This window comes from Panthera leo, chromosome A1 (assembly GCF_018350215.1).
Source record: "Panthera leo isolate Ple1 chromosome A1, P.leo_Ple1_pat1.1, whole genome shotgun sequence".
Lineage (NCBI taxonomy): Eukaryota > Metazoa > Chordata > Mammalia > Carnivora > Felidae > Panthera > Panthera leo.
In genome coordinates, this window is record NC_056679.1 from 79,013,601 (window position 1) to 79,031,678 (window position 18,078).

An 18,078-nucleotide genomic window follows, 5' to 3' on the forward strand; every position below is an offset into this window, starting at 1 on the left:
GTGAACCAAAATGGGGTGAGGGACAGACAATAAAGACCAAAAAAGGGGGATAGATTTCCAAGTGCCAGTTAAGGACAATTTTCAAAATAACAATTCCCTATACCCTTCTTGCCAAATCTTACCATCATCTCATTAAAAACAAAACGAAACAAAATATTTTTTAATATGAAAAAAGCCAGGAAGGACATCATCTCAGACTAGAGAACAGTCCTGGCCAAGAGAGCTCCTCGGACCCATCATTCTGTCGTCCCATCATTCTCAAAGTCCAGGGTATTCATCATCTTCCCATCTCGCCTGGAGTTCGTGAGCATTTCTCGACACAAGGACCTGGCACCAGGACAGGACGACGTTCCTGGGTAAGTGTGAGTAGGGCCTGTGTGGGGTTGGACAGCGTCCCTCCCAAATACAGGTCTACCCAGAACCGCAGAAGGTGACCTTATTTGGAGAAAGGGTCTTCTTGGCAGATGAAACTTTAAATCGAGGTCAAGTTGGATCGGGGTGGGTCCTCACCCAATGCCTGGGGTCTGTATAAGAAGAGGGGAGAGAGAGCAGGGGCACAGGGAGAGCGTGGGGAAGGAGGCAGAGGCTGTAGTGACGCATCTACCAGCCAAGGACGGTGAGGCTCGCCCAGCAGAAGCTCGGACGCGGGCAGGAGCAGACCCTCCCTCTGAGTCCCGCCAGCACTTTGATGCTGGACTTCGGGCCTCCGGAGCCAGGAGGGTCCTCCTGCTGTATTAGCCTCCCGGTTTAAGGGGCTCTGTGAGGCAGCCCCAGGGGAGTGACAGGAGGAAATACAAGGGCAGATCCATTCAGCGGCACTGAAGGTATGGAGTTTGGGAGCAGGTCTGTAGAGACGGGGCTCTTGGTAGGCACCTTGAGAGAAAAACCTCTTTCATCAGCCAAAGGGAGAGGTGGAGAGTCAAGGGGCTGGGGAAATTTGGGGCCTGGGGAACAGTATGCAGCTGGCCCAGGAGTAGGCAACGGCCTGCCTGGTTGACAGGCTGCTGGGACATTGCAGCGGTGGGATGCGTCCCAGGGGAGCCACCACTGCTGACCTGGGTGGGGGGGGTGGCGCTCTGCCTCCATTCTGCAGCCAGCCGAGGCCCCCAGATGCTCTGCACTTCTTACCAGGCTGACTGTCCAGAGGCCAGTAGTTTCTGGCGCTGGGAAGCAAAAGGTTTTACTAAAACTTCCTAAAGGTGACGAAATGATCAGATCATCTGGGTGACTCTTCTCTTGAAGGGACCTCATTGTTAAGAGATTACCCGTTTCTTCGAAGCGTGATCTCTTTCCAAGATCGATGCACGCACAGGTCTCACAGCCCAGCGTGCATGGCAGAAATCCGGCAAACCTTACTGCACAAGTACTCTTTCGAGGCCCGGGGTCAGGCCCCTACCCCTTAATGTCCTCATTCATAAGTGGGGGCCCTCCTCCTCATAAACACTCAAACCTAACTCCCAGGCTTTATTGTGACAATCGAATGAAATTGTGTATATGTAGCACTGTGCCTGGGATGCACTTAGTAAATGTTAACTAGTCCGTTTTTAGTATTTTTATGTTTATGAGATAGATAGGGAAGGAACACCTGTGGTAGAAAACTAATTGGAAAAATTTATGATACGTTTTACCCAAGAATAACTCGGTGCGGTCATGAAACGAAATATAATTCGGATTCCTTAGTGGAGTCCTTGTGTTTCCACAGCCTGCCGGCGGGGGGCGGGGGGAGGGGGGGAGGGGTGGGGGGGGGTCCAGTGGAGGGGATGGTTAGCAAAACTCTTCTTGGACCCAAGAACGTTTCTTGCACATTGTTCTGGAACAGCGTCCTCAGCCTCATTGGTCAGTCATCCTAGCACATGTCACAAGGAGCCGCGTCACCCCGAGGTGCCCTCACCCCAGCCTGGCACAGCAGCTCAGTCCGTCCCTTCTCTGGTTCTGCAGGTGAGCAAAATTCATGGAGGTCGCTTCCAAGTGTGTTTTTGTCGTTCTCGCCCTGGGAGTTTTCTCTTTTGGGGTCATCTTTTTTTCTTTCTTTCTTTCTTTCTTTCTTTCTTTCTTTTCATGATTAGCAAAGATCTACATAAATTAAAGTCAGTAACCATTTGTCAACAGTCTACCCTATCTGTATTTGCCTTTTAATGTTCCTGCTTTGGGTGTGTATTCCTTTAACCTTGTTGCATTTCATTTAAATTTTTTAAATGTTTATTTGAAAGAGAGACAGAGAGAGAGGAGCGGGGGAGGGGTAGAGGCAGAGAGACAGAGAGACAGAAACTAAAGCAGGCTCCAGGCTCCAAGCTGTCAGCACAGAGCCCAATGCAGGGCTCGAACTCACAAAAAGCAAGATCATGACCTGAGCCAAAGTCGGACGCTTAACCTCCTGAGCCCCACCAGGGGCCCCTCGCTTCATTTTTACATAATCGAATCCATGGCTGTTCCCTCTATAGTTTCTTCAGTCGATTTATGCTTAGAAAACAGCCTTCCAAGGTTGGTTATAATTCTACTGATGTTTGAATTTAGATCCTTTTTTCCTAACTCTCTAATCCATCTGGATTTTTTTTTTTGTATTTGATTTGACGTATAAATCTAACTATTTTTGTCTATTGCTTTGCTGTGTTTTTTACAAATATCAGCTTATATCCCAGCATTCTTTATTTAAAATGTAGGGGGTTTTTTGTTTTGTTTTTTGCTTGAAATGGAGGCTTGATCACTTGGTTAATAAACTTCGTCTACAGGCAGTCTTTCTTGAAATTGCCCATTAAATGATTGGAAGATGCACAGATCAGGTAGAAAATGTGGAGAACTCCCAGGATTGGACAGGGATCGAGGCAATGACTGGGGGGACCAGGCTTTCCCACGGCTGCCCCCTAGCCCCGGCTGGGCACTGACTCTTTGCTAATAGGTGCTGGGCCCAGGGTTCCTTTGCTGGCTCACTGGCCCTTCCTGAGTAAACGTTAATCCCCACTATAGCTTACTAAACAAGCAACTGCATATTGGAGTGTTGGGCAAAGGCACAGCCTGGACCAGAGCAAACACCCCCAACACAGGGGGTCCAGCCTCTAGATACAACGGGACTCTGCAAGAGTCCTGAGAGATGGCTCTGGGCCCTGACTGACAGACTGCCTTCACCTGCCAGGCGGGCTTCCAGAATGCACCTGATGGCTCGGTGAGAAGGGCAGGAAAGAAGCCAGGGGACCACGGAATAGTGGGACTGCGTCCAATCACGGATACTCATAAATGGAGGCTTCTTTGCTACTCTTTCCTTCCCCAGAAACTCCATCCTGAAGCCACAGAGTGGGTTGAAGCAAGGTGGATGTCCATGCCAGGAGGAAGGCACCACGGAGGAGCACAGTAGGTGAGTGTGGCATCTGGGGGGTCTCCCGGAGCCCAAGCAGGTAGCGGGTGAGGGGGAGCATCTAAGGGGGTGTGGTGCAGCCATAACATCAGAGCCCAGTGGGATGGGGACTGAGTTGTGGTGGTGTGCATCTGGGACTGGCAACCTGGGCAGGGTGAGGGAGTGGAGTCAGGGTGGCAGGGAGGCAAGGAGGGGGCAGTCCAGACACCAATGCCAGAGCACCTACCAAGAGGAGGGAGGAAGGCAGCGTGGGGGTGGGGTCTGGTGAGAGGCCGGCAGCATTTGGGAACTCGGTACAAGGGTGAGAGAAGGCAACTAGGAGGCTCAGGGCTGGGGACGGAAGTCACAAATGCAGATGGGGTGAAAGGTGGTCCTGGATTTGAGTTGGGGATGCTGGCTTGACCTGGTGGCTTTCGATGAATAGAGGGGTGTGTGTGTGTGTGTGTGTGTGTGTGTGTACTCGCGCGTGAGCGTGCCCTCTGGCTTCATCCCTGAGATCCTTGCCTGGACCTTGGTTTCTAAATCCTTTCTCCCTGCAGAGATGGCACTCCTCAGAGACTGGCTGAGGTGAGCCCGAAGCCACTGAGAGCCGGCAGGTGAGCAGTGGTGACACACAGGCCCGTTGAAGGGCTCCACTGTCAGAAGCTCTCAAATCTGAGGATATCTGGAAATGTCTGAGCATCAGGAGAGGTGACGATGGTAACGGATGGGGATCCACTGAGTGAAGTGACAACCAAGAGTCCACACGGAGAGAAATAACTACAGGAATCAATACATCAAGAGTCAGACGAGAGGCTGGGGCACCTGGGGGGTTCAGTTGGTTGCGTGTCTCACTTCGGCTCAGGTCACGATCTCACCATACGTGGGTTCGAGCCCTGCATCGGGCTCTGTGCTGACAGCTCAGAGCCTGCAGCCTGTTTCAGATTCTGTGTCTCCCTCTCTCTCTGCCCCTCTTCAGCTCTCTCTCTCTCTCTCTCAAAAATAAATAAACTTAAAAAAAGAAAAGAAAATACGCCCTGAAATATTTAGGGGATATGGAACATCATTTGGGCAACTTATTCTCCAAGCTTCCAGGAAAGATTTATTTGTGCTGCACTTGAAGCTTTCCTGTAGGTAGATTATACTTGATTAAAAAGTCTCTCCAACTTCCTGAGGGGGGTGCCTCCCTGCAGGAGGGGGATGGGAGCTCCTGAGGAAGCAGGTGCGTCCACCTGGAGTCCTGTTCCCGCTCTCTCTAGCATTGGAGGGGTTCCCAGGTCACAGGTGTGGCAGCCGCAGTGACACAGGCACGTTCTAGAAGGCCGGTGCGGTGTGCCAGCATCCTAAATAAAGGACAGGGAGACCTCAGATGATGCCAACACAGGGGGACGGGGCAGGCTGACCGGCTCCCGCGGGGAGGGCCAGGAAATGTGTGTCCTGGGACTCTAGTCCAACTGACACCCTGTGGGAGGACATCAGAGAATCTGAGGACCCGGGACGGTGGCGAGGCTAAAAATAACCAGAGCTAGGGGCGCCTGGGTGGCGCAGTCGGTTAAGCGTCCGACTTCAGCCAGGTCACGATCTCGCGGTCCGTGAGTTCGAGCCCCGCGTCAGGCTCTGGGCTGATGGCTCAGAGCCTGGAGCCTGTTTCTGATTCTGTGTCTCCCTCTCTCTCTGACCCTCCCCCGTTCATGCTCTGTCTCTCTCTGTCCCAAAAATAAATAAAAAACGTTGAAAAAAAAAAAAAATTAAAATAACCAGAGCTACTGTTTACCCTGTGCGTGAAATCCTCTCCTCACATTCTCTCTCGTGACTGTCACAACCGCCCCATGGGGCGAGGGCAGTTAGTGCCCCCGCAGGCCAGGCGGAAACCGAGGCCCAGAAAAGTCACACGACAGGGCCTGTGGTGACCAATGTCCCCCACATGGTCACTTCGCAGTGCACACAGATGCCGCGTCTGTGTTCTATGCCTGGAGGTAATATAACATGGTGTGTCCATTACAAAAATAAAGTATAAATAAATAACAAATAAACAACATGGCAAAGGTGCACGGTCCGGCCCTCACTCCTGGCCATCCCAGGAAGGGGACAGTTCTCTGGCCGGCAGCTCAGGGAGCTGAGACACACGTGCTCCAGGCCAGACTTGGACCCCCACCGAAAGCCCAAAGCTGGGCCTTCTGGAACATCCATTCCCGCCTGCCTGAGCCCCACGGCCCGGGTCCTTGAGGGCCGAGGTCACGGACACACTCCTCCCGGATGAACCACAGGCACTAGTTACCGTTAGTGGCCCAAGGTGGCAGGACAGGCTCCTGGCTCAGCGTGGGGCTCACAGCCACCTGCACAATCCTCCCCTCTCTGCTCCTCCTGGAAGCAGACAGCCTCCTTCCTGTCCCCCCAGGCCCCCACCGCCCTTCCCTGGCACAGGGGACTGGGGATGGCCAGGGCCAGCAGGCACAGTCCCATCTGGACCCTCGGATCAGGGGCTCCGGGCTGTGGGCTTGCATCAGGCCTCCTTGTCCCACACACGTGGGCCTGGGGAGGACTGGGGTCCTGGGGACCACCCCACCGTGTTCTCCTGTCCCCCACGAGTGTGACAGGGAAGGAGGCAAGGGGCCCAGGCCCACGGCCTCTGCAAGGGGCTGCCTCCTGTCCCTTCACTTGTCCTAGGACAGGGACTGAAAGACGAAGACGAGAAGGGACGGACGGGCCAGTCTGCAGCCTGCACACCCAGCCTGGAGCCCAGCACTCCAGGGTTCTGGAGCCCTGGTCCACCCGACCCCCCGGCCTCCTCCCAGTGCAGCCTTCCAGAAGGAGCAGAACCACGTCTCCATGCTTCTCTCTTTCCGATGGTGGCCTCCGGGGCGCGGAAGAGGTCCTTCCACATGTTTCGTCTCAGATGCTAGAAGTAGACGAGGCCTATAAAGGAATATATAAGCTCTACAGTACCCAAATAAATACTATTACCCTAGTTACTTGCAGGAGCATGAAGGGGAATAAATAATCAGGAGCAAAGTTACTTTTATCCCCACAGTAGCCACTTCCAGTAACCCTTTGGGGTCATTTCAGGCCTTCTGGAACCTGCAGTCCTCTGACCTCCCCCACAACCTCTAGGGACGGCCACAGCTCCCAGGCAGCCCTGGAATCATACAGCCCCTCCTGATATTAGCAACGGTGACGGTGACAATACTGGCGAGTGACCGCAATAAAGATGCCATCTTATTCATATATAACAGGCACTTTTGTCACTTGTCATTCACAGTCCCCTATCCCTACAAGAGTTTCCGCAGAAGCCACAGGTCGCTTCCTACATCCGAGATCTTTAAGGGCGAGGGTGATCCTTCCCACCCCCCAGTGTTCCCACTTCCTGGAGAGACAGGCCGCAGGCGGCCCCAGGGGATCCCATCCCTGTCCTTCTCAGTGGGGAGCCTGCTCTCTGAGGTCCAGAGCCCTCCACCCCAGGCAGGGAGAATTTATACCCTCCTCCACCCTCCCTCTGGGTCAGTGATATTTTCCAGCCTGTGTGGAAGGCTCCACTTCCCTTCCCATTAGCGGCTTCTGTGCCGTTCCAGAACCTTCCACATTAGCCCAGGAAGTGGGCTCTGTCCACCCAGCACTGCTGATCGATGTGCACACACAGTCAGCAGATCAGCGGGGATGGAGGTCTAGATAGCACCCCTGCAGAGCCCCTGGCCTGTCAAAGAGGAAGTGCTTTTGGTCTCTTTACAGGACAGACTCTGAATCTTCCCAGCTCCCTTATTGGCGGCTCTGAGAAGACACCACTGGGCCCTCCTGCCTTTCTGCAACATTCCTCCCTTTTAGTGCTGCTGGGAGACCACTGCTGGGTATGGGGCTAAGTGTGAATTCAGCCCTTTACCTGCACCTCTCCCCTTCCCACCCTCCCCACCTCCCTGCCTCCCTCCCCCACCCCTCTTCCAATCCCCCTCCCCTTCCCTCCCCCTGCCTCCCTCTCCCACCGTTCTTCCCCTCCCCCTCCCCCTCCTTTCCCCCCACTCCTTCTCCTCTTCCCCTTCCCTCTCCCACCCTTCTCCCCTCCCACCCTTCTTCCCCTCCCCCTCCCCCTCCTTCCCCACTCCTTCTTCTCCTCCCCTTCCCTCCTCCTCCCTCTCCCTGCCTCCCTCCCATCATCTTCCTCCCTCTGTCTCCCTCCTTCCCATTTCTCTCCCTCCCTCTCTCCCTCCCACCCCCCTTCTCCTAAGTAACACATTTGACTTTGAAATGAGAACAAAATTCTTTCATCACCTCATTATGAAATTCGCTCCTTTGTGATGACTTTTTAAAACCTGCTGAGCGGATGGTACTGTATCCCTTATCCAGGACCTCAGTGCCATGCTGATCTGTGCGGGTCTCAGTCCCTAAATTCACCACCTTAACCTCGTGTCTGTCCGGCTGGTGTCAGATACCCATCTGCCCTCCAGTTTGAAGCTGGGATCGCTGTTGGGCGCGTGGCACAGAGGATCGCTTTTGATTTTCTGCTGTGAAGCAGGCCGGCAGCCCCAACCGGAGCCCCAGGACCCCGCGGGAGGCCCCGCATCCGGGGCCTGACTCTGCTCCTCGGGCTGGGCCTCGCTCCACAGGAACCGCCTAGGACCCGGAGCCGCCAAATCCATTTGGCTCTATTTAGGCACTAAGTACAGGAAGGTAGTTATTGTACAAGATTAGTTTCCTGTAGGCCGTAAATGGGCAGTGGCAGAAAATACAGGATGGATTTATTAGCGTGCAAGGTCAGCCGAAAGGAAGACAGGCCCGTGACTGCTTTTCTCTCCTCTCCCTCACCGCCCCAGCGGCAAGCCAGGCTGGAAAAGACCCTGTAACAACTTAATCACTTCTTAATAGTTTTAAGTGAATTCAAAAGGCTGCAGGATGCCGATGCCTGGAGGTCAGGGCTGCCTGGAATATGTTAGGAATGCCCGTTTTACTAGAGTTGCTGACAGGGATTAGAAGCCCCTGCAATCCGGGGTTGGTGAGGGTTTGTTTCTTGTTTTGGGTTGGTCTGCCTTATGCGGTGCTGATTGGCCAGGTCTTCCCTTTGAAGCTAGAATTTTACATTTGGGAATAAAACAGCAGCTTCTGACAGTTTAAAACAAAAAGAAGTGCATGATCCTTTGAAAACACACAGTTCCCGGGAGCAGGAAGGTGGGACGCAGCAGACCTTATCAAGGCATTCCGGACAGAAGCCACCTTCCTTACCCGGAGCCTTCCCCGTGGCGTTAGAAACAGAACCCTCCCTTTTCCCTTCTGAGATTTTTTTTTTTTTTTTCAAATGGCTTAAAGCTGTCAGGTAAAATTAGGCCCTGCAAGTAGCAGATGAAGTATTTGGATCCGGTTTTCCAGTGCTTTTGCACGAAAGGTTGTAATTCAATTTTTAATTACACCCGAGATCTGCAGCGAGTTACGGGAGACCCCTCCTCCTCCGTTCGGCGGAGGCCCTGGCGCCCCCCTGTCTCCCGAGCCCCCCGCACTCCTCCGCTCAGGCAGGAGGGGCTAAGCAGGGGTGCGGGAATAAGGGAAACAGCCCCTCCTCTCCACCCCTTCCTGGCAGAGGAGAGCCTTGTTGGGCATGTGCTTTCCTAATTTCTTCGGGAAGTGCAACACTTTTACGTAGTAAAACGGCTGGTGAGAACATGTCCTCACATAGAAAGGGCCCCAGGAACCTTTCCTGAGTGAGCTAACTCCCCGCCCCCTCCGGGCTTGTTGCCTTCTGTGACCTAGGACAGCACCTGCTGCTGCCTAGGGGCCTTGGGGGGTGCTGTCACAGCACCCCTGGACTGCTGCGGGGTCAGAGCAGATGGGAGGGGTCCAGACCTGCACCTCCATTTCTGAGGGGCAGACAGGCCCCTGCCGGTTCCGAGATGCTGTTTCTCGGGGCTCAGGGAACAGTACTGGCTTCTCCACTGGGTCCACGTGTCCAAGCTGTGCTGCCCGTATCAGAAAGTTCGAAAGGGCTCCCTCCCAAGGACAGATCTTCAACGGATGTTCTACTTGTGCTCCATGCCGTCCTTCCTCGGAGCTCGGGTAAAGGTCCACGGACCAGACGCCCCCACCTCAGCCCACCTGCTCAGCCCTGCTGGGGGTCAGGGAGGCTGCAAATAATAGTGGCTTGGCTGGCCTTTCCTCCCTCCTTCCCTCTCCCGGGGAGACCAGGGTCTGGGGTGGGTGCAAGCCCCAATTGTATCTGTCTGGCGGCTGCTGGAATCTCCGGGACAGGCCAGACTCCGCTTCTTGTGACCCTCCCCAAGCCAGTTATCTATCCCAAATAAACCCAGAAATCGAGGGGGGAGTTCACATCCGAAACTGTGCCAGAGAGAGCCTCCGCAAGGCTATCTGAGGCCAAACGCTAGTTGGCTGTTTCTTCACTGGGTCAACAGCGTCTCCATGCAGCCCAAACCCGGGCCCGTAAGGGGACGGGTTTTCCTTTATGCTGTTCTGGTAAGGTTGCTGTCCACCTCGCAGACCTCCGCTCTCCTCCCCGGTTCCCTGCTTCGGGCTGCTGCGTCAGGAGGCCTGCGGAGCCAGCTGGGGCATCACTCTGGGGGCGGAAGGTGGACACTTTGCTCCTGCCTAAATCCCCTGAGAGCCCTCATCTTGCAGTCCGTGGTGACGCGTCCTCCAACTGACGGGTGACGGGACCTCTGCCAGCTGCGACTGACACAGGGCTCTGACGTGCCTGCCTCTTCTTACCCGACACAACCCTCCCCGTGCTCACCCCCTTCGATGATGTGCTGTGATCATCTCCCGCAGGGAGGATGCACTGAGTAGGTCCCGTTGAGCCCCGTGTCCAGGTGAGAACCCCTCGCCCTCACACGGGCAGGCAGCCATCGCAAAGGCACGGTCAAAGCCATTTTCAAGCCAACGGAGCAGACAGAACGGGGCAGGATGAGACACAGCAGGGTAGCACGGAGTATTGAGTAAGTAGGTGAATCACCAAAGAAACACAGGAGCACTGGTGGGCGAGTTCCAGGCATTACTGACTTAGGATTTAGTATGTTAAAAAACGGTCCGTTGCACCTGTATGCTTAAACCAGTTCTCCTTATTATAAAAACGAACAAACACGCCGTGGTATACTGTATGCTAGAATATTACCCAACTGTTAACAACAAGGAGTGAAGTCTAGATACGTACTACAACATGGAGGAACCCGGGGAAAAGAAGCCAGACGCAAGGGCCACATAGCGTATAGTGCCATTTACTTGAAGTAACCCAGAAGACCCAAATTAATAGAAACAGAACGCAGATGAGCGCCGGGGGCTGGGGACACGGAGGAACAGGGAGGTGAGCCAAATGGGCCTCTTTTTAGGATGATGTAAATATCCTGGAATTAGATACTGGTGATGGACGCCCAACTTTGTGATCATACTAAAAACAATGGGTTTAGGGGCACGTGGGCGGCTCAGTCGGTTAAACGTCCGACTCTTGGTTTGGGCTCAGGTCGTGATCTGGCGGTTTTGTGGATTTCGGCCCCGCGTCTTGTTCTGTGCTGGCAGCACAGAGCTTGCTTGAGGTTCTCCGTCTCCCTCTCTCTTGCCCCTCCCCGCCGGCGCTGCCTCTGTCTCTCTCAAAATAAATAAACTTCAAAACAAAACAACGGACTTGCACAATTTAAAAGGGTGGCTATTATGATATCTGAATTATGTATCGAAAGAGATCAACTAAAAAATGAGAGCCAATGGCAGGTGGAAACAGAAATGACTCCCCCTGTGCATCACACCTTCACACAAGGCTGAAACACCACACCACGTTTGTGCAATAATCCTTTTCGGGGCAAAGGTCCCAGATTTGGACAAGTACCTTGTGTCACAATAAAACTTTCTAGAGGACCTAGTTTGCTCAGCGTCCTGGCCAACACACATGTCCCTTTTGAGTTTCAGTTTTCATGAACCTGCAGAGGAGTGAAGAGGCATCTGGAAGGAACGGCCAACTTGGGCAAGACCTTAGCCTACTTGAATAACTTTGGCCTGGAAACCAAGCACATTCGTCTGTTTCATTACAAGTCCCAAACTCAATGAAATGAGTCTCCAGTTAACTAGTGTCCGGGGATTGGGGATTTTCACCCACTTTGCCGTGTACAGGACAGGGCTTCCTTGCCAGCTTGAGCTGGATTTGTAGGCAAGCTGATTTCCCAACCCAGGTAGGCTAAGTCTGTCTTCCATTCTGCACATTCCCCACACCCCCCCTGGCTCGGATCCCCAGTTTCCACATCAGTAAATGTTGAGCAAGAAATTCTATTTCTTAATTGCTTAGACTCCAAGGACAGACATACAGGGGAAATGGCATGGCGTCCCTCTAACCACAGATCTTGAAGACGTGAAGTGGACCGAAAGGAGACGAGACCCCATTCTCCCCGGTCCTCCGACATTTCAAGGGACCCCACTCTACAGTGACAGAAACAAAAACACAGTAGCTAGGGCCACAGTGCCGTGTTAGAACTCAGTCAGACCCCTGGTTTCGTGTTATTCACACAAGCGTCTGCTGTCCTCACCCCGTGATCCCTGCGCACAGCCCTCTTCGCTTCAGGCCTGTGTCTCTCCTCCTCACCTGTCCCTACTGACTGTGCTCACCCAGCACGTTGCCCTGTTCGCTCCCAACGTGCCTCTCAGAGGAGCTGATTGTCAACACTCAGACTCCAGAGGAAACAAAGGAATTCCCCCCACCCCCATCCTGTTGACCAAAACCACAGAAGTTACTCGTGTGACAACCCCTGAGAGAAACGACAAGAACAGTGTGGACTGGTGGAGGGTTCCGCTCGCTCCTTGTTTGGTTGGTTGGCCAGTCTGTATCTTGGCCGTCTCTGAGGGTCCATTCCTCACCCTCCCCGAAGTTCAAGGACCTAGAAAAACCACCTGCCAGACAGTAGAAATGTAACACGTGCGTGCCAAAGAAACGAGTGAAGGTTGACAGCATTTTAAACCTTAAATCTGAGACTTCCCTAAAATTAAATTGTAGGCCCCCAAGCTTCTTAAATGCCAAGAACTGTGGCTTCTTCTGATGCCCGGGATCCCCCCACGACGGTGTCCCTATGGCAGGGAGTCGGGAGATCTGGGCTTGTAGTCTCATCTGCCAGGAATAGGCGGCTTGTCCCAGCAGGGGATGCCGTCTCTAAAGCCGAGATTGTCGGGCATTAAGGGAAGGGATCAGACAAGGGGAGGCAGAACAGACAAGGGATTTAAGAGGGGGTGTGCAAAGGTGGGCAGAAAACAAGGGACAGTGGGGTGAGCTCTTCCCGAGGGAGGGGTGTGTACTCCCCATGCTCCGAGGACATGATCTCCTTGTGAGCCTGGCTTCCCCAGCCCAGCTTGAGCCCCTCCCATCACAGGTGTCCCCCACCCCTCCACCCCCACCAGGCACCTAGCAGGCAGCCTGTGGCCAGCAACCTCTCAAGTGAACTGAACTTCCAAGACCATCTGAAAAGAGCAGAGTCTGTGTCAGCCCCTTTAGTGTCACTGGTCTCCTGTTCAAAATCACATTTTACTTGGTAAAAGGATTTCGGGACCGGGGGCACCTGGGTGGCTCAGTCTGTTACACACGTGCCTCTTGACCTTGGCTCGGGTCATGATCTCACAGTTTATGAGTTAGAGTCCCACATCGGGCTGTGCGCTGACAGCGTGGAGACTGCTTGGCATCCTGTCTCTCCTTCTTTCTGCCCCTCTCCCCCAAAAACAAATAAATAAACTTTAAAAACATTTTTAAAAAGTGTTTCAGGATCGTGTGCCAGGGAAGCCATAGCCCCTGCCATTCCAGCATAAATGGAATTAACAAAAACCCCAGTGTATATAATCTAGCTATGGTTCTCTACTGGGGGGTCTCAGAAATCCCCAGATTACTTCCAGAAAGCTCACGATGCCATGGTAAAGACTATTGGCAATCCAAGTCCACGGATCCCGATTACAAAATTAAAAGTAAAGAAGGGAATGCTACGTGATATTAAAATAGCAAGACTACGGGGTGCCTGGGTGGCTCAGTCGGTTAAGCGTCTGACTTCGGCTCAGGTCATGACCTGGTGGTCTGCGAGTTCGAGCCCCGCATCGGGCTCAGTGCTGACAGCTCGGAGCCTGGAGCCTGCTTCAGATTCTGTGTCTCCCTCTCTCTCGGCCCCTCCCCCCGCTCTCTCTCTGTCTCTCAAAAATGAATAAACATTTAAAAAATAAAATAAAATAAAATAAAATAAAATAAAATAAAAAACAGCAAGACCGCAAGTACACCAGGGAAACAGACTTGACTCACAGTGGGAGTAATAACTTCAAATATTTTTGTAAAATTATAAGCAAAATGCGTTCACTTTATTTTATTCTCTGTACTTTGCCGAGTGATCTGGTTCACGAGACTGAAGGCCGGGCAACGATGATCACAAATGTGTTTATGCCACGTACAGGTGCAGCTCCCTCCCAGCATCACGCCGCTCCCCTCCCTGCCCCCCCCCCCAGCGAGGTGGCCGCTGTGATCTCCCCCCTTCTACAGGCGAGGAAAGCTGTGTGCGGAGCCAGCAAGGGTCAGGCGTTCTGGTTCAAGCGCCCCTCAAGTCAACCGCTGCCCCAGTAAACCCAGCACAGCTGTCAGACATGGCAAGTTAGGGGGAAAGTTTTTTCTTACACACTCAAGCATATTGAGCCTTTAATGCCTCAGGCAGAGTAAACGCCAAAGCTAACCTCCATCACTGCTGTGCACACGGACACAGGCTCGCCTCTCGAACATCAGCTCTGCCATTTACGAGCTGGGTGACCTCGACCGAATCCTTGGCCTCTCTGACCCGTCGTGTTCTCTGCGACAGGGGGCTGATGTAGGCGCATGCACTGGAGACCTGTGAACATTAATGAATTGGTACTTGCTGCGTGCTTCAGAGAGTGTCTGGCTTATGATAAAGGGCCCTAAAGGTGTTTGTCAATTAACCGTAAATTCTTGTGGCAATTTTGGGCTGGAGAAAGGACGAGCCTGGGAAAGCAGCAAGCTGAGAAGAGGCGGATTGCATAGGTCTACCTGCCCAGAGCGAGTGGGGTACAATCTTACCAGATCTGGAAGGAGAGGTCTGGAACCGGAAGTTCAGGCTCGAAGCCATGGTTTGGAGGGGGAGTATCGTGAGGTGAGGTGCCTTCAGGAAGCCAGCCTGGCAGAGGTGCAGTGAAGACACACACACCTGAAGGCAGAAAAGATTTCTGGGTAGACAGTTCCATCCCTCTGAGGATCCAGGAGGCCCAAGGAGGCAGTGACAGTGACCAGCCCCAGGTGACATGGAGGGAGAGAAGGGAAAGACAGGACTCAGCATGGGGGAGGGAGAGAAGGGAGGAATAGGGCTCAGCACAGGGTCGGGGAGGGAGAGTAGGGAGGAACAGGGCTCAGCACAGGGTCAGGAGGGAGAGAAGGGAGGAACAGGGCTCAGCACGTGGGAGGGAGAAAAGGGAGGAACAGGGCTCAGTACAGGGTCAGGGAGGGTCAGAGCGAAGAGGCTTCTAGGAGAGCTCAGATTCCAAACCAGGCAGTGGGCATAATTGGGAAAGTGGGGAGCTCATCATCATCGGAAAGCAGGATCAGACTCATGTTTTGAGTGGTTCATGTCACGGGAAAGAGCCCGTGTTCAGGTGGAGGCGGATGCGTTGCCCTTGAAAGAGCAGGTTAGATTCAGCAGTCAGAGATATCAAACCAGAAGGAAATGAAGGATGAGACCCTAAGAATGGATGTGATGTCCGGGGGGGAAAGAGTGAGGGACAAGGGTCACGGGGGGAGCCCAGGAGGACAACTACAGCTGGGGGCCAGGAAGGGGAGGGGTCACTGGAACCAAGAAGAACCCCGGTGAGCTCAGGTTATCAGGAACCGCCGGGTCAGGGGACTTCCAGAAGGTCGGAGCTGTCCCCAGGCCAGTGCTGCAGGACAGCAGGACGAAGGACAGGCCTTCAGATCAGGCAGCCGAGTGGTCCTCAGTGACGCTGACGCTCAGGAGAACAACGCGGGATGAGTGGACGTCAAGAAGCAGAATGTGGGTCTGTGGTTCCGAACTGCCCTGGTCCTCAAAGTGTGTTCCACAGACCAGAGCATCAGCTGGGAAACTGTTGGAACACAGGTGATCAGGCCCCGTCCCAGACCCGCTGAGTCAGCATCTCAGCGCTGGATAACTCGTGTGTGTATAAGTGTGTGCGTGTGGTGTGGGTGTACGTGTGTGCATGTGGGTGTGAGAGTGGGTGTGAGATGGGGGAGGGGGAATCTTTTTGTTTGCAAAAAAATCTTTGAGGGGCACCAGGGTGGCTCACTCAGTTGAGCGTCCAACTTCGGCTCAGGTCATGACCTCGTGGTCTGTGAGTTCGAGCCCCGCATCGGGCTCTGTGCTGATGGCTCAGAGCCTGGGACCTGCTTCTGATTCTGTGTCTTCCTCTCTCTCTGCCCCTCCCCCGTTCATGCTCTGTCTCTCTGTCTCAAAAATAAATAAACATTAAAAAATACTAGTGAGGGTTGTTTGGGTGGCTCAGTCGGTTGAGCGTCCAACTTTGGCTCAGGTCACAATCTCGCGGTCTGTGAGTTCGAGCCCCACATTGGGCTCTGTGCTGACAGATCGGACCCTGGAGCCTGCTTCAGATTCTGTGTCTCCCTCTCTCCCTGCCCCTCCCCGCTTCCGCTCTGTCTGTCGCTCTGTCTCAAAAATAAATAAACATTAAAAAAAATTAAAAATCTTTGAGAGAACATATAACAGAAAGCTACCACAAATTCAGTAGTGAATGAATGGTGTTAACAGTGTGTTGGTCCTGAGACTATCTATAGATATTTGCAAAATAGTCTCTTTGTGCGCTGTCCAGAGGGGTGCAAGCAAAACTGGGGCAATCTGAACATTCTCGGTGGATTGCGTCCACGCTGACATCCTGGATGATACTGTGCTACAGGTTTGCAAAACGTCACCACTGCAGGAATTGAGGTAGAGGGTCCGCAGGGTCTCTCTGTGTTACTTCATAAAGTTAATTGCATGGAATCTGTAATTGTCTGAATAAAAATTGCAATGAAAAATAGTGATCTGGAGAGTCGTGGCTTTCCATATTTTTTAATTTATTTGTTTTGAAAATCAAATTTTTATACTTTTAACTACAGAGCTGTGGCCGTATCCAATGCAATGAATATAAATGCCATTTCCTAACACATTAATTAGTCACCACAAAGACAAGCAGTTAGAAGGATAAGTCAAAGGGAAAATTAGTGAAATTAAAATAGCAAAACAACATCCAGATGGATGAGCTAATGAATGAGAAAGATGGCTTTAAAAAAGGAGAATCCATCCAGACACATATATTAGATTAATGTTAGGTACTTGGATCCTTGCTTGAAAATTAAGATTGGTTCAAAGCCCTTTATTTTCAGTGTTATAATAAAAACCCTACTACATTATTCAATTAATTTCTTCACCATCTCTAGGAGAGCTGTAATGTAGAGCTAAAAATACAGTTAAATTATGTTCAAAACCTACACCAGCTTTATTTATAAATTACGTCACAAATAGAAATTCTTGGGGCACCTGGGTGGTTCAGTTGGTTGACCGACCAACTCTTGATTTGGGTTCAGATCATGTGATCCAAGGATCATGGGATCAAGCCCTGAAGTGCGTTCCATGCTGAGTGTGGAGGCTATTTGGGGTTCTCTCTCTCCCTCTGCCCCTTTCCCCTGTCCTCTCTCTCTAAAAAAAAAAATAATCTGAGGTGCCTGGGTGGCTCAGTCAGTTAAGCATCTGACTTTGGCTCAGGTCATGATCTCGCAGTTTGTGAGTTCAAGCCTCGCGTCAGGCTCTGTGCTGAGAGCTCAGAGCCTGGAGCCTGCTTCGGATTCTGTGTCTCCCTCTCTCTCTGCCCCTCCCAGCTCTCTGTCTCAAAAATAAACATTAAAATTTTTTAAATTAAATAAATCTTTTAAAAATAAAAATTATTGGGGCGCCTGGGTGGCGCAGTGGGTTAAGCGTCTGACTTCAGCCAGGTCACGATCTCGCGGTCCGTGAGTTCGAGCCCCGCATCAGGCTGTGGGCTGATGGCTCGGAGCCTGGAGCCTGTTTCCAATTCTGTGTCTCCCTCTCTCTCTGCCCCTCCCCCGTTCATGCTCTGTCTCTCTCTGTCCCAAAAATAAATAAAAAACGTTAAAAATAGAAATTATCATTCCCCTGAACAATTGTAACATTAAATGCAAACTTGGCTAACTTGTCTCTCTCTGAATTGTCAGACTGTCTCTACATTGTCCTAATAAGGGTCACCCTGACCACTCTTTATAAAACTGCAGACTCTCAACCCCCCCCGGTACATTCCCTGCCCCCACGCCTGCTGTTACTTCTGTGTTATTTCTACCACAGTTACCATATCCTAACATATTATATTGTAACACACTTATTGTATCTCTAGTTTATTATCTGCCTTCTCCCTTCCAGAAAATAAGCTTTAATGAGAGCAGGGATTTCTGGGGAGCAGGAAGGGTGTATATTGATGTAACTGGAACACATTGAGGGCACAGTAAATATTTGTTTATTGAATGAATGAATTATAAGCATCCAATGGTGCAACTTTCACTCCAAACTTTTGGGGTAGAGGCTGAAAAGAGAAAGAAAGGTCTGTTCTTGTGGGCATTGCTGCATGGACATAGACACGTGGCGAGCCCCCGAACCGAGGCGAGGACAGCGGGGTCACCTTCCGTCCTGCAGCAGTATACTGATCAGCGACTGTGGGCACAATATTGTGATGCATGCAAGAAGGGGTTAAAATGTGGCCAAGAGATGGCCACGTCC

At 52.2% G+C, this 18,078-nt stretch overlaps 1 long non-coding RNA gene across 1 annotated transcript; it reads left to right on the forward strand.

Moving 5' to 3' along the window:
- Window positions 1-300: 300 nt before the first annotated feature.
- LOC122199589 lies at window positions 301-3,408 on the forward strand. The gene is made up of 3 exons (XR_006193579.1): window positions 301-356; window positions 1,820-1,938; window positions 3,266-3,408. It is a non-coding gene; the product is annotated as an uncharacterized LOC122199589 (long non-coding RNA).
- Window positions 3,409-18,078: the final 14,670 nt, after the last annotated feature.